This window comes from Mastomys coucha, unplaced genomic scaffold (genome assembly GCF_008632895.1).
Source record: "Mastomys coucha isolate ucsf_1 unplaced genomic scaffold, UCSF_Mcou_1 pScaffold14, whole genome shotgun sequence".
NCBI classification, from domain to species: Eukaryota; Metazoa; Chordata; class Mammalia; order Rodentia; family Muridae; genus Mastomys; species Mastomys coucha.
The window spans coordinates 123,885,343-123,900,268 of NW_022196896.1; the positions used below are offsets into that span (position 1 = coordinate 123,885,343).

General features: G+C 38.1%; 1 long non-coding RNA gene across 1 annotated transcript; it reads right to left on the reverse strand.

Moving 5' to 3' along the window:
• Positions 1-2,006: 2,006 nt before the first annotated feature.
• LOC116089334 lies at positions 2,007-12,027 on the reverse strand. Its single transcript, XR_004118286.1, has 3 exons — positions 11,972-12,027; positions 8,785-8,869; positions 2,007-2,028 (listed from the first exon to the last, which is right to left on the reverse strand). It is a non-coding gene; the product is annotated as an uncharacterized LOC116089334 (long non-coding RNA).
• Positions 12,028-14,926: the final 2,899 nt, after the last annotated feature.

Here is a 14,926-nt window from a genome sequence, read left to right on the forward strand (position 1 = left end):
GGGGGGTCACAGAGAGCTGAGGGCCATCATGTCCCAGGGTGCTGTAAGAGCAGCAAGTGTTCTTAACCTCTGAGGCATTCTTGCAGCCTCCAATTGCTTTCTTATGAAATCAGTCTTCCTGCAGCAGCAGCAGCAGCAACAGCAACAAGAACAACAATTTTCTTCTCAACTCAATATTCTGTGTAAAGCCATTGACGGGTGGGACTCTAGATTCTATTCAACTGGTGGGACCGAGGAAGTACCAGAAGTCAGCAGGTATCTGAAGTCTGAGATAGACTCTCTATTGGGAATTTGGATTGAGAATTGAGAAACTATGGTTAAGAAGGGTACTAAGATTGAAAAAAATGCTAGGAGAAAGAATTAGAATGAGAGTCTTCATATGCCAAAGTCTGAGAAGGCAAAATTCTGAGCAAATGGATATTAGAAGGTATTCTGCAGCTGCACAAATAGGCATAGGTGTGCAGTGGGCAGTAGAGTAAGGTAACCCCAGAGCACAGTTGAAAACATTCCATCATATGTCATTTCTACCCTTCTAGGCACCAAGGTATACTAGCTATGCACCTTCTTAGTGTCTCATTAGATGGCTCAGACTTTTCTTTACTTCTTTATTTGTAGGGGGACTTAATATTTTTCAAAGAATGTAGTTAATTCTTAAGAAAAAATTATTTATCTCCACAGTATTTAAAATTAACATTATATTGTATACTGACCATAATGATCAGAGGTAAAGTGCCTCAGAATATTTACTTTACTTTGCCTGACATGTATCAGCCAATGATATTGATACAATTGTATAGACTCTTGCCCCATTTGCATAATGTAAAAATTACTAATTGGAAATAAAGAACTGTGTTATCCATAAGCACACGATAAAGGAAGACCCAGACACAGTGAGCCTTTTTTTTCTTTTGTTGGATTTGGGTTATTATGTCTTCATGATCTTTTTGGCCAGAGGACCTTATTCCTATCCAGTTACATTCATCCCCCATGCTTTTGCTAACAGTTCCCGCAAACAGATTTTGTCTGAACTGCAGAGTCCTAGGCTGAGTTGCTCATCAACCATTCAGTTTATGTAGTTTGTGTAGGCATCTGATGAATTACTAAGAAAAAAAAAGTATGTCTTAAAGCGGTTGCATAGTTGATCTGAACTCAAGATCAACTTCGCTCTAGCAGTGGCAGCATAATGAGTAATCTACCAGTGTCCACATCCCCAAAGGACCATGACTCACTCCCTTGGGAGCCCTCAGCTGCTCCTTCAGTAGCAGTGATGGTAGCTGTCCTTCCCCGTCCTGTTGGAATTTCTGATGAGCTTGATCTCACACTGCTCTTTGCATGTAATCTTTTTATGAGACAATGTCAGTTGCCATAGTCTCAAAATATGTTGATTTCCTGAAAATATGTATTAACTGCCAGCTGGATCTTCTTTGAGATTGTATGTATTTGTTGACCACAAATACTTTCTTTGCTTACTTTCTCTCATCCTTTCTTCTATAGTAATTGTTTCCAGGGAAAGGAATTGAGATTCTAGGAATTTAAATTCTTTTTATTTTTTATTGGTTATTTTATTTACATTTCAAATGTTGTCCCTCTTCCTGGTTTCCCCTCAGCAAACCCCATATCACATTCCCATCTTTGCCTCTAGGAGGGTGCTCCCCCCATTCCTGCCTCACCACTCTAGAGTCCCCTTATGCTGGGGTATCAAGCCTCCGTAGGACCAAGGGTCGCCTCTCCCATAATGATATTATGTAGCAATCCTCTGCTACATATGTAGCTGGAGCCATGGGCCCCTCCATGTGTACTCTTTGGTTGGTGGTTTAGTCGCTGGGAGCTCTGGGGTGTCCAGTTAGTTGATATTCTTCCTATGGGGTTGTAATCCCCTTCAGCTTCTTCAGTCCTTCCCCTAACTCTTGAATTGGGGTCCCTGTGCTAGGTCCAATTGTTGGTTGTGAGTATCTGCATCTGTACTGGTCAAGTGCTGGCAGAGTCTCTCAGAGGACAGCTCTTCCAGGCTCCTATCAGCAAGCCATTCTTGACATCAGCAATAAATAATGCAGAGTTTCAGTGATAGTGACAATGAAAACAAAGCTTCCTTTAGCTACTACTGTCCAAACCACTAGCAAAGTTAAGAAAATTGCCCCCAGAACTTTGCTCCCGAGAAAGAAGTGTTTCTGATGTTAAACTTTACGCAACTGTGAAAATGTCATTTATGGACAGATAAGATTTCTTACTCAGTAAATGCTTGTAATCAGCTCCGAGATCTATATAATTACTGTTTTGAAACCAAGAAAAGAGAGACCTCAAGTTGCTAAGCAATGATTCCTGGGAGAGACAGTGTATGGTTGCGAGTGTAACTTTGAGTGGAGAGTTCGTCAGTTTTCACCCTCACACTATTACTACCATAGCTGACTCATTAAAAAATCAGGACAATGGAAATGGGACACTGCCCATTTAGTAAGACATTAGGCCTCTAGTTGTGCAAACAAATTCTAATGTTGATTCGTATATCTAGCCTTTAGACTTTACCATTTTAATATAACTATAAGAAAGAAGACATATTCATATCCACAGTTTCCAAGGTATCAAAACAAGCAGTATAATTGTTTTTAGCTGTAGTTTTTAAGATTATTGTTGTTGACAGTGGGCACTAGCTCACTTGAGCTGATGGCTCTGACAGGCTCTGCCCTTCTCTCTGATTCCCTCTGCCTTGCAGAAAACCATAATATTATAGTCCTAAAGCTAGTAGCAGAGGTCTATTCCCTTATTTGAAAGTTTTCTCCTCCTGAGGCTATCAGAGTCAACCTATCAAATTATAGAAGTCTAGCAATCAAAAGCCACCTTGGCTCACCTAATTAACATACCCAATTAAAATTAAATTCATCCTCCTAACACGGGGTTTCCTTTTTACCTTTATAAACAGCCAGTTTTCCCACGGGCCACATCTGTCTCCTCTCTATCCATAGGCAGTCCTTTGTCCCACTCAGGGACAAATATTCCTGTGCCCTCTCCTTTGTTCCCTTTCCTCTTTCCTGCTTCCTCTATCTCCTATTTTTGTCCCTTATCCTTGTACTTTGTCCTTTTGGGGCAAATAAATCTCCTTTGTGCTGAGAACTTGTCTTGCTGAGATTGGTCTTACAACATCATTATTTCATCTTAAGTGAAACTTCCTCTTGAGAGTACGAGCAAGGTAAACCAATAGGCTAGGAAGCTGAAAACCTTAAAAATCTAACAAGTTTATGAAGCATGCCAAGCCCTTGATAGCCTCCAAAACTTTATGGTTCACAGGGCCACTCCACAGTTTTATGAGCAGTAAACAGCTGTTTAGAGGAGGAAGCTGGTTAAGCTGCCTACAAACTGTGCAGAGAGTTCCAGGCACAAGGCTTCCCTGGGTCCTCATGAATGCTGTCATGGACTTCTTCAGTCATGGAAATGCCTTTGCATCACTCCTACTTCGATAAGTGACCTCTTACCTAGATTCCTGTAAGCAATCCCAGTATTCATATTGGCTCCCCAAACTACATTTGGGTGGAATTGCTTCTCTGTCTGGGTTGACTAGATGTTTGTTTTATATACTCACAGGAAAGTCATGCAACAACTGTACCAACTACAGAAAATAACTCCTAATTAGGTACCGGACAGTCCTCATAAGAAAGTTCTGATTAGGTATCTGTAACAATGTATTTAGCATGCATAGTTTTTTTTTTCTGTGATTGCTGACCTAATTGTTGACTTGGATACTTTAATACTTGTTCACTGAATTGGACGGGGTTTTATTTCGATGTGGACATCAGGGAGTCCCATTGGGTTCTTCCTTTACTTCTTCAACTTACGGTACTTGATTCCATTAGATCATAGCTATCAGTTCTAAATGTCTATTCTAATATTTAATTCTATGACTATTCCCCCAATCCCTGTGAACTGAGCAGTATAATGGGGAGTGTGATGATATATCTAAATTAAGAAATAGTAACTTCTCTTTCCTCAGTTGTTCTCCAGAAACCTGTGGTCAAATTCATTCTGCATCCATCTGTTAGAACTAATACCTTGTCCTGTTAAAAGTGATTTTTTTAACTTTACAAGTGTTTAGTTTCTCTTTATATTTTTATTGTTTTCATTCAAATGTCAGGTTTTGATAATATGCCTATATTTTAGACTGTCATCAAGTCCTAAAATGATTATATATTTTTTTCTATTGCATAACACATTACTACATTGTGCCAAATAAAAACAAAGAGTTGTTTAGTTCTTAAATATTTGAAATTATGACCAGCAGGAAAAAAATCATTGAACAAATTATGAAAATCTATTGTCTTCCTAAGATACTTTCTATGGAGTAATATCATCTTTCAAAAAGTAACTTGAAGAAGGTTGCTTTTCTAAATGTTTCCTGTAACATTTGCTGCTTGGAAATGTGAAAAAGGCAAGGCATAAGCTGTGGGTGAGTTTAAAGGTTGGTCTGCACAGCTGAGAAGAAATATTGGCTTTTAGTCTCCTTATTTATTGCACAGGGCAGAAGAAAGAGTGGCTGAGTTGAACACCAAGAGCTGGTGAGATTTGCTTCAATCACACAAACAAACAGGCTTAAGCCTTAGAAACGACATTTCAAAGGGCAGGTAATTTCAATTTTGACAAATATAATCAACAGTGGGCTTGATGGGAAAATGTAAAAATTCAAAAACCCTGCAATTATATAGTTTATTTTAACAACAGGCCACAAGAGCACAGGTGGCTCATATGTTAAAACTCAGGCAGAGGAGCAGAATGAAAACCCAATGACTGCACAAACCCAGGTGTTAACAGGGTTTCACAGGGTGGCCCCAAGTCAGTCTCTTCTGTTCATTCAGCATTGGGTGGGAATGTCCACCCGAGTCATAAGCAACCAAAGTTCCAGGAAGTGGCTTTTGTTTCCGGTAATAGTCATTACATTCAACTCTCAGATGAACAGTATGATAACATTCATGCAAGTGGCTATGGTGTAGGGTATTGCTTTTCCTTGAACTGACTTTTCTAGTTTTAAAATTGTATGCACAAGGACAATGTGTTTGGTCATATTCATCCTCCATTACCCATCCATATCTCCTTCCCGACCCCCTGTGACTTTCATTTCTTTTTTCCTTTTGTGGGTGTATGTCTGTGCATGTAGCTATAGAATGCTCATGAATGCAGTCATATCCAAAAGGCAGTGTGTCCTAGAACTTCCCTATTTGCCAGTTCTTAGAGTCTTTCCACTCTCTCTTTCCTGATGTTCCCTGGATCTCAAATGGTGTGGTAGAGATGTCCAAGTCAGAGTTGAGCCCTGAACCCCTTAGCGCTTTGATTAGTTACCAGTCTCTTTATTAACTTTCACCCACCACAAAAAGCTGAGAGCCGCACCTCACCAGTCTATGGGTGTAATCATATACACTTAAAAAGCTGTTTAACTGGATGACCATCTAGCAGGATAACATAGTCGGTGGTTTGGTCCGGTAGGGCCTATGAATTTCCCACTTGCATGTGTTTGAGCAGAGTTATACTACCAGATATGTGTTCCCTCTTGTGGAGAGGAGCGCAAGTCCATTGAGTGACTAGTTAGTTATCTCCAAAACAGGTATGCCACTAAAAGCTGTGTGTGATTGTGAAGATGACAACTTTGCAGAAGGAATGTTCAAAAGAAAGCACATGATATTTTCTTCATGAGTACAATGGTTAGAGATCACAGAAGAGGAAAAGTGGAAATGGGTGAGATTTAAAATCTGTGTTCCTTAATATATTCTTCACGCCCCACTGACGCTGTTTCCAGATTGTTTACTTCTTTCCTCAATTTTTTTTCTTCTGAGATTTTTCTTGCCCGGATATTTAAACATTGAGTCAAATGTTATTATTGAAACGAGTTAGCGTGTGTGTGTGTGTGTGTGTGTGTGTGTGTGTTGATTTGTATGTGAGGGGAGCATGTATGTGCCATGGCTTGAATGTGGTGCTCAGAGGACAACATGTGGGACTAATTTCTTTCTCCTCCTATGAGGTAGTTCAGAAGCTCACGCACGGGCCTTTAGGCTTGGAGGTGAGCCATCTTAACAGCTCATACCTCAATTATTTGTTTGCTATTTGGCAACTTTGGACTCTTTGGATGACTCTATTCTTCTACATATAGAAAGAACTGTAGTATTTTGTTTATCTGAAAGGTTGGACCTTTTGATCATTCCTAATTAAAAAATAAAATCACAGTTATCCTGAGCAAGAATAGAGAGGAGGTCTCCTCAAATACCTACCAATAACAAATTTGGGTTTTATGAATGTCCTAGGCATCTGGTTGTTGTCTTTCATATATAGATACTTTCTGTGCTAGCATGTGAAGCTGTCAATAGGAAGCTAATCCATTTGATCTCTTAAAGTGAATGATTTCAAGGACACCTGCTTATGTGGAACACTATTCTATATCAAATTGCTTTTATTAACTTATTTCATGAATTGAAAGACTCAGTAGCATTGAAAGTTTAACGACTTTCCAATACTGCTCAGCAAGTCATTGTCAAGATAAAGTAGACTTCTGAAATTGAATGGGAAGCCTAACAATCAAGTGATTGTGTCTGTGCATTTTATGCTCTGGCCTCTTATGGGCTCCATTATATTTTGTGCGGGTGCTTGCTTCTTTCAGCTGGTCATACTTCAAAAGCACCAGCACTCAGAAGCAGTAGCTCTGGGAGTGGCACCATCAACGGCATTTGGCTCATCATTGACCCAGAGACCCTGGCTCTGGACAGCAGTCCATCCTCACAAATATGCCTGGGATTGACCCAGAAAATGCGAACCCTCCATGGCTGCTGATATTCAGTTGATTGAATGAGTTAAATGGCCAGATGTAGTGCTGTGTGTCTAGAAACCTACACTGTATTTTTCTCTTTTTCAAAACTATGAACTCTACTTGTCAGAATAAAGAATTTTTTTTCCATTTGCAAGATTTTTCACTCTGAGTTCCCCATGTCTCCTTTCTGCTACATTAACCTTGGATGAGCTGTGAATGGGATAATATGGAACATAGGGGCATATGATATAATGTGCAAGGGAGAAACTGGGAAGGCTGATCCTCTCCACAGACTCCCTCCCTCTAATGGCTTGTGCAGTCTTCCAGGTGGCCAGCCCAGCCACAAGAACTACCAGTTTAGATATTGTACTCTTCCAGATGTTGGTATCTCTTCCCTACCTACTGTTGCTTGTAACGATGGTCTTACAGGGCTGTGTTGACAGAATTTTTCTTAGCTCAGAAGTAAAAGCAAGCCAAAACAGTTACATGATGAATGGATCAGAGCTGCTTCTTATCTCTCTTTGAAAGGAAATTTTCTTTTTTTTGTCCCCATTGCTTCAGACAAATGAGGGTGAAATAAGACAGGCATGACATAGCTGGAAGAGAGATGGATCAAAGGATTTCCTTATGTTTCAATCAATACTAAGTGCTGCTTTGACATATGGTATCCACTGGGAGAGCAGAACTGGAGTTGTCATAAAGTAATTAAAGTCTGGTTCCGGGAGCATTGTGCATGCCCTTCAACCAAGTGCCACAGGTACTTAAGCTTCTCTTGTATGCCTCTGTGGCAGGGATTCTCTTTCCTGGTGGTGATGGAGATGTGTCCTCTACAGATGTTTTCTGCATCTGCCTTGCAGCAGGGGCACTGCTTACAGTCTGCTTCCTCCTTTTGTCTGTCTCCTTCATTAGTTTTCCTATCCATCCTGTTGGTTTCCTCCAAAGGAACTTTTCTGTGCTTATGTCTCCCACACCAGCCTCAGAGGTCCCCTGCTCTGAGTTGACCTTGTCCCCTCTTCCTCTTTGCATTTGCAGTATGACAAAATAAAACAAAAGACAAAGCAACACCCCAAACACCTCTTCCTTTCCAGATTTCTTGTTAAAAATCTCTTTTGGAAAATATTTTCAATGTCTCACCAAATGTCTTTGAAGATTAACGATTGGGTATTTAGAAGAAATGACATTCAAAAATATATAATGATACATGACAGGGAGAGAAATCCTGTCTCTAAGTTAATTTATCTATTATACAACAATAACATGCTGTACCTTATGTATTTATTCATTTAATAAACACTTACCTCCCAGAAATTATATGCTAATCTTGAATTAGGAATCATTTTTCTGATCTGTAGTCAATGAATGAACAGAATATGATACAACATTGTCACATGAAGTCAAATTAGGTCACTCAGTAGTGAAACTATATTTTGGGTGTGGAGGGCAGTTCTTCTGTAGATACAGTGATAGTATATAAGAAATTATAAGAACCTCTAGGAAAAATTAATGGACTAGATTCTGTGTCTCATCAACCTGTAAGGTGCTGAGGTTTCTGTGGAAACGCAGTGTCTGGTGTCTTAAGTTTGCCTTTTAGCCTTTGAATATATTGTCTACTCTAGACTTAGGTTCATAGCAATTCTCTTATGTCACCTCTCCCCAGTACTGGAAATACAAGCATGAAAGACTATGTCTAACTACATCTAACTGTGTCTAAGTGTATCTGCCATCACTGTTTTCTTCTGCTTGTTTGTTTGGTTTTTGAAAGTTTGTGTTTTCCTTCTTCATTATATATATATATATATTACATATATACATATATATGTGTGTGTATGTATGTGTGAATATATGAATATATGTCATGTATGCATACTTTTATTTTGAAATTTTTTAAAGTTTTAAGGCTTTTAAACTAAATGTTTTTCAAATGATAATTTGTTTTATACTTAATGGTAATATAGAGAAGTAAAAATATTATATTTTTAGTCCTATGGTATGATATATATACTTACAAATGATGAGAAACTCTTCATCATTATGCACATTTCTTTCTTTTCTTCCTCTTTGCATAGAAGGACAGAAGTTGCATATACCTTGCTAAAGACAAGAGACATACAACTTATGCTTCAGGCACACCACAAACCCTTAGTCACTATAATTCTGACCAGTTGTGGATGTCTGTGTGGTTCACTATTGTTTGCAAAAAAGAATTATTTGATAAGAGATGAGGACTACACTAATCTCTGGACATAAAGTATATAAAATAAAGAACAATTTCTGAGGAACTGCCAGAATGATTTTCAGAGTGGTTGTACCAGCTTGCTGTCCCACCAGCAATGGAGGAGGATGTGTGAAGGGGAAAATGGGGAAATAAAATTTGAAATGTAAATAAATAAAGTGACCAATAGAAAATAAAGTACACAAAATAAATGAGCCAATTCAAATATAGACTGTTGATCTGAACAGAGAGTTCTCAGAAACAAGAGGTAAAAATGGCTAAGAAATATCTTTACAAGTTTTCAATGCCCTGAGCAGTTAAGAAAATGAAATTAAAACTGGTTTGAACTTTCATCTTACTGCAATCCAAATGACCGAGGTAGAGAAAATAACTGACAACAAATGCTAGTGAAGATGTGTGGAAAGGAACACTTGTGGACTCTTGGTGGCATTACATACTGATGCAGGCACTATAGGGGCCAATTTGGAGAAGTCTCAAAACCACAAAAGTAGATCTGCTATGTGACCCAGCTATACCACTCTCTGGTGTGTGTCCAAAAGGTTGACATCATACTCTAGAGATGCTTTCTCAGCTCTGTTCTTTGTCTCTCTATTCACAATAGCTAAAAATGGATACAACCTAAATCCTCAATTGTCAAATGGATAATGAAAATATAATATTTGTACATATAGAATAGAATTTTGTTTATTCTATTCTATTCTGTTCTGTTCTGTTCTTTATATTTACAAATAAGTGTAGCTCTTATCCTTCACAAAAAGAATCATCATTTTCTTACATGAGACGGGAACTATTTCAGAGACTTACAATGGTCAAAATGCAGAAAATAAGGGACTGTGAGAGCCCAACCTAAACTTATACATTTTCATTTGAATACTTATTTCTTAGACTTAGGCACCATCACATCAGAGGGGGTGAGAAGCTTATAAGAGATAGAGGACTGGGATATCAATGGTTAGATAGTGTCTCCTAGGCATGAAAAAAAAAGCACTTATTAAATTTCAACAATATGGTGGCTTGGACAAGTTGAATATAATGCTAACCAAAGCTGGCATGCCAACAGACAGCGGATCAGTGGTTTTTAACCTGTATGTTGTGACCCCTTTGAAATACCCTCAATCTCAAAAAACATTTACATTATGATTCATATCAATAGCAAAGTCACAGTAATGAAGTAGGAATGGAAGTAATTTTATGGCTGGGGGACACTACAACATGAGGAACTGTATCAAAGGGTTGCAGAATTAGGAAAGTTGAGAACTACTGTTATAGATCAAGAACTACAGTGGTGAAAGAACATTAAGAGGGAGATTTTCTTCTTCCAGTGATGTGTTTCCACATAGGATATCCAAATTCAAGGTTAGCCCTGATATATGTGAACAACATTAAGTGGACTAATTAGGTTATTTATTTATTATATACATCTATATGTATATATGTATAGATATATAATTATGGATAGTTAAAGAAGAAACCATGAAGCATGAGATGTTTGGGGTAGAGTAAGGGTAGGAGAGATGTAGATTAAGTGGCGTTTACAAAATTCTCAGGGAAAGAAAAGAAAAATGCTCTAGGAAAATGAAAGGGGTGAAGATATCGGATACTTTTGAAGGTATTGAGTCTGAGGTCACTTATTTTTGGATTAGTTTTAACCTTTTGTCAGTATATTTTGAGTTCTTGACAATGATTTGGTTGGTTTCTCAGTTGTTATTTATACTCTGGGAGAAAGTTATAACTATGAATGAAAATTAGAATTGTTTTATAAATATTCCAAATGATGGAGAGTATTTTGGATAGGTATGTTTTTTTGTGTTCAAACGTATGTGGGAAAAGCATGTATTAGTAATCTCTGTGGTTACATTTTCGTTGTCATGACTTTGGGCAATGTGTTGCTGAAAACATTTGTGAACCAGTAAAAAAAAAATCTGATCTTTATCTTTGATGTTGAGAACAGAAGAGAGAAATAATTTATCATAATGTTTTTCATCTAGAAATCTTATTACAAACACACCTTTAATCACTTCATTGGGTGATTTAATTTAGGGAGGAGAAATTAGTACACTTTGTAAAAATATAAGACCGTTTCAAGGACAGACAAAATTTAATGAAAATTCATTAAAATATTTTAAAGTCCTCGAGAAAACATTTATGTGAAAAGGTCCTTTAGAAGTACTTGTGTGGAAATGTGTGCAGTTCCAGGTATGGGCCCCTGTCTGGCATCATTACACAGAAACTAAAGGACCATCAGACCCACTTATCCATGGAGGGCATGAGAGAGTGGAGTGAACAGCTCTTTCCTAGCTAAAGAATTTTTTTCCCTTTCACATCAGACTTTGTCTAATCTGTAAGGTTATAAAGCAAACTTTTAAAGTTTGTTTCTCCCAGAGTTCTTTTATGTACTTACCTCCTGTATTGCTTTCTTCTCAGTGGGAAGCACTGACCATTTCCCACAATGATAGCCTCATGAGATTATGTCTCCTAGTGAGCTCCTGCTCATATTAGTCTTTGTAAGCACATGCCATGATGCTGCATAATGACAACTTTGCTTAACAACAGCTTTCTCAGAAGTCTCTCCATCATTAAATGATACAAATTAAGCATATATTTTCAATCCTGTAGCTTTCTACAGCTACACTACAAAAATTGCACGAGTTCCCTTTATTTATTAATATATTTCTAAATATACATTAACATATGATTAATATTTAGGAGAGAAAACAAACACCTTTTTGTTGCTAGAAGTATTTTCTTAAATATATTTTATGAGAAAATTCCTAAAGGCTTCTTAGTGAAAACATCAGGAAAAGATGCTAGATACAAAGAAGGACTTGTTCTGGGGTGAATACTCCAGATGCCTCTGTTTATTGATTACCTACAAGTTCAGTGACGATTGAAAAACATAATGCCATGAGAAGGTCTGAGCACTTGCGACACAACTCTTCCTTCTTCAAATAAACACTTACCTGGTACCACAACAATTTGTTCTTCTATAACGAAGGAAGGAAGAACTCATTCGATATCATTGCAAAGATGTTGTAACTGTGCTCTGGTCTTGCCAGCATGCGAACCCTCCTATATGGGTTGCTCTTAGGATGTGTCTGTCATGAAAAGATGTCCCACACTGTATAAGATTAGACATTGCAAGTTTAAACAAAATGATAATATAGCACTGTAAACCTCGCAAACAACCCACATCTAAATCACTGGCACCATTCATTAGATGTGAGTATGCATGCAGAGCAATAGGATCTTTCACTTGTAGCTGATGGGTATAGTCACCTCGGAAAACTGGCAGTTTCTCAGAAAATTAAATCGACCTGGATAATTTAGCAGTCACACATTTTGAAACTCACCCAAGTTGATTGAAAATGCATGTGTGGTATGTGTGCACGCCATTATTTATAGCATTTGTTTTCACAATACTTGGAAGTAATCAAGGTGCTTTTCAGGAGGCAAAGTACAAAGAATAAATCCTAGCCCATCTATACAGTGGATTAGTATTTAGTGCAAAATGTAAATGACCAATTTCAAATTCATAGTCCCCCTTTTTTCCCCACCACCGTTTTCCCCACTTCCCCCACCCCCACCGTTTTGTTTAACCATTGTGCTAGAGAGGAATATTAGCCTTGATATTTACTTTGTCTTATTTGGTGTATTAGTCAGGGTTCTTTAGAGTCACAGAAGTTATGGTAGTCTCTATGTAATAAAGGAATTTATTGCAGACTTACAGTCTGTAGTCCAACTCCCAACAATGGTCGGCAGCAGCTGTGAATGGAAGTCCGAGGATCCAGCAGTTGCTCAGTCCCACAAGGCAAGTAATTGAAAAAAAGCGAGCTTTCCTTCTTCCTTATATAGGTCTCCAGCAAAAGGTGTGGCCCAAGTTAAAGGTGTGTGCCACCACACCTTTAACCCCAGGTGACACTGCTTGAACTTGTAGATCTTTCTATCTTAATCCTCTGGGATTCATAGCCATATACCTCAAGATCTCCATGCCAAGATTAGGGTCGGAAACTTGTATCTCTCAGCCTCCAGATTAGGGCCAGGTGAGCCTTCTAATTCTGGATTGTAGTTCATTTCCTGACAACCAGGAATAGCCACTACACTTGGGAAATAAAAGAAGAAAAATATTCTTTGTTTCTATTTGTCTTGCTGAATTTTGCATTTCCCTCCTTGATGTTTTGATATTAATATCTCTGGCACACTCATCTCCTGAAGCATTCCATCTGTACTTTTTTCAGAACACCACTGAGGTACTTTCTTATGTATGAATGGGTTTACAGTCTGTCCTCACACCACTCATGAGTTTTGTGACATTGGATAAATTGCAATCATCTTAGTTTTAGTTTTTAGTGTTCTCCTTTGGAGAATGGATTATGATTAGTGATATGTCATGTGACCACGATGACGAAATTAGGAAATTGTATGCACACTGTTTGATGTCAGCTGATGGTTCTCCTGATGTTATCATTGTTCAGCAATGCGACAGGAGAACTGACGTATTATTTGCCAAAACCACATTTTTCCCTGGATGCTGACATGAGGCTGTCAACCTTTATCTCACAATTATCATGATATTGCAAAAGAGACCTCTTTTTTGGGGGTGAGGTTTTAAACCAATTATCCATTAAGCAATGATCTTCATGCAACTGATTTTCAGAGAATTTATCCATATTTCCTTGGGGTCAGGCCAAATGGCTTAATTGATTTCTCTATGGCCTCCTAAGGTCAACTGGTTAATGACAGTAAACCACTTAATCATGGAAGAGCCATGGGTCATGTTCCCTAGCTCCCGTCTATTTTACTGAAGAGTTGACCTCTTGTTTTTTTTCTTTCTCTTCGACCTTGTTCTCTGTTGAATTGTGTCTCAGATGACTGCTTCTTAGTCACCCTGACAACACTTACTGCACATGTCCAGTGGAGTTCATGGAAATGTTTTCTACATTATTTTATTCATGGTACATTGCTATGGCTGTTTCCATTGTGTATGACAAGTGAGTCAATTTGTAAATATTTGCACTGAGAAGAGGAATCTGACAAGAGTCAGAATTAATTCTCTGCTGTAAATTCAATGGCTGGGGAACACATTTATTTCCTCGGCTTTTCAAGACTGTGGATGAAATCTTTGATGAGTTTCTGGAAAATTACATACTTTATTTGAATTCACAAATAAAGTTTCTTGTCCTCCCTTCATATGAACATCATAGCTACTTCAGGATAAACTTTGGAGTCTTCAGCTTCATGGGATATAATAAATCATCATCCATCTAACTGTGAAATCAGAAAAGGGTGGGCATGCAAGGAGATTTCATCATGGAATCTGGCTTCAATCCACATAGACAAGCCCAGTTTAGTGCCTACTTGCATAGTTCAGTATATCATTGAACATTATTGTTTAGAGGTTTTATAACTTTGCTTGCATGCATTGTTTTTTATTTACTTATTTTTTTATTTTTGGAGGGGGAGCCTGACAGAAAGGAAGATGGCAGGCTTTAAAAGCTTCGTCCATTGGTCATTTGTTATCTTGCCTCAGTAGTAGAAGCACTTTAGAGGCTTCTGGGTGTCGAAGTTTTATACCAAGCTTGGAGATTTCCAAAATGAGGTGAGAAAGACTTGCAGACGTTGAACAATTTCTTTGGGTACCTGTAACCTTTTGCGACGCACAACCATCACTTAGCTGAAGGTTTGGCTTAAGACAAAACCAGAAGTCGGTTTTCAAATTTCTTTTTATTAAAGCACAGATTAGAAACTGATACAATATCCAGGTAACATTGAACATGCTGTTCTAGGGCAAGAGTTCCACACAGAACTTGACAGCTCAAATGAAGGAGAATAAAGCCTAACAGAGACTTTCATGAGGCTTAGGTTAAAGGATGCTCTGGGGAGAGCCTTGCCCATAGAGGACATGTAAAGAACTACAT